Raw genomic sequence first — 2,176 nt, 5'->3', positions numbered from 1 at the left:
AAAAAAAACCTAAAACATATCGAGATACGTTCAAATATAATTTTTAAACTCTTCTTCAAACAAGAACGAGGGGAAAATGAAAATATTTTAAAAAAGTATATTTTTTTTGGTGACTATTTTAAAAAAGTATATATAAGTAAATAATGAATTTATTTTATTTATTTTAAAAAACAAACCCAAAATCTCTTGTATATATACTTTGTAAGTGGCTGGCATTTTTCTTTCACCTTAATTTTTAGGGTGACTTGTTTTTCAATTTTACAAAACAAAATTACTCTCTTAAATCTTCACCCTGCTTTAACCTCTAACCAAACACTCTCAGAGTTATTTTAAAGAAACAGACAAAAGAGTAAAAGAATGACAGAATCTTATTATCAACAAAACATTATTACGAAAGATATATCTTAAAAAAGATTCATGCAATCTTTATTTAGATAGAAACATAAGTCTAGAAATAAAAGATGATCCTACCATAAAAAGATATATAAGACCTTATTATTATTAGCGGCTCAATATACCTCTCTCATCGCATTTCTAAACTTTTAAGCAAGGTTCTGAAAAATCGGATTGGACTGGCCGGTTCGATCGGGTTAATATTGAAAGCCCCCAATCCCCTCTCCCTTCTATCTCACTCTCAGTATTCACCAAAATGGCGAAATCCCTAACCCTATCAGAGCAAACAGCCGCCGCTACTCTGTGCTCGCCGTGAAGCCCACCCATGTCCACGCCGTCGTCGGCCGCCTCTTTCTCGTCATCGAAACGCCTCTGTCTCCGAGCCATCTCTCTCTGTGTTAAGCACCACTCTCAGTGCGTAGTGCGAACGTACCCGTGCCGCCGTGGACTCTTTGCCGTCGCCGTGAGTTCTTCAATCTTCGCCGTTCTTCAACATCTTCTTCGTGCTCTTCTTTATTTTCACTGATTTCCTCCCTTTTTCACTTTAGTTTTGTTATTTGTTTCCTCTGTTGTGGGTGGAACAAGTTATTGATTTTTCATTTTTTTTTTGTTAATTTTATTTATTCTGATTTCCTCCCTTTTTCACTACATTGTTTATGTTGAAGATGGCCGATCCGTCACTCACTTAAAAATCCAAGATCTCATCGCTGTCACTTCCTTTCTCCCTCGCTGCCGGTACGTCAATTTATTTTTGCTTGTTTTCAATTATTTTTAATAATACTGATTCTGTGATTCTGAGTTAGTTGGGTTTACTATTTTGAGTTACTGAGTTAGTATAATACTGATTTTGTGATTTTGTGATTCTGGGTGCGTGGGATTAATATTCTGAATTGCTGCCGCTTGTTTGAGTTAATTTTGTTGATGGTTAATTTTGTTAGTTTCTGATTTTCTAATTTGGAAGATGCAATCACAAAATGATTTTCCCAGTAAAATTCGTTTCATACAATAAAAATATATGTTACTGTTGTTTATTGTTGTAGAACATTATGTTATTTTTATGCATTTTGATTTTGTTTATTGATAAATTTTGTTAATATATGCATGTTTGTTATTTTCTGAGACTAATTGATTATGGAGGTTGATTTGTTTGAATTTGTGTAAATTGTATTGTTGTTTTGTTTTGTTTCGATGGTGCAGGCTGAAATTGAAGGAGCATATGCAGTACTGCATTGATCACCCTGAGGAGATAAGCAAGCTTGCCAAGGTTCAGAAAAAGATCTCTGAAGTTAAGGTTGTCAAGATCAAGAATATTGAAAAGGCTGTAGAAATGTGAGAACTTTGTTTCAGTTAGATATGCAATTTTATTTTTTCCATAGTATCTGTTGATTTAGTTTTGAAACTTTAATCAAAATAAAACATGAAACTTTAGTTTTGCATGTAGCTTAACCAACTAATTTAGAAAAAAGGAAGCCTTTGGAGGAACAGGCCAGGTGGAGCAAGGAAAATTTGGTATATTTAAAATTATGTATTGAAATTTTATATAATTTTAATGTATATTAAATTAAACCGGTTTGACCACGGTTCGATCCTAGTTAAACCATTGAACCATTGAATCATTGAACCAGTTGCTTGACCGGTTCAATGACCGGTTCGATTTTTGCAACCTTGCTTTTAAGTTTAATTATTATGTTGTGATATATATGAGTAGAATTAGATATAAAAATAAAATAAAAAAGCATGTTATTTAAATATATATATATATATATATGTTTGAAAAAAAAAG

The 2,176-nt window shown here is 32.5% G+C and overlaps 1 long non-coding RNA gene across 1 annotated transcript; it reads left to right on the top strand.

Annotated features, from left to right (window-relative positions):
• LOC107612324 lies at positions 606 to 1,971 on the top strand. Its single transcript, XR_001613698.2, has 3 exons — positions 606 to 856; positions 1,059 to 1,128; positions 1,591 to 1,971. It is a non-coding gene; the product is annotated as an uncharacterized LOC107612324 (long non-coding RNA).

This window comes from Arachis ipaensis, chromosome B08 (assembly GCF_000816755.2).
Source record: "Arachis ipaensis cultivar K30076 chromosome B08, Araip1.1, whole genome shotgun sequence".
Taxonomy (NCBI): domain Eukaryota; kingdom Viridiplantae; phylum Streptophyta; class Magnoliopsida; order Fabales; family Fabaceae; genus Arachis; species Arachis ipaensis.
This window is presented reverse-complemented; position numbering and strand designations above follow the sequence as displayed.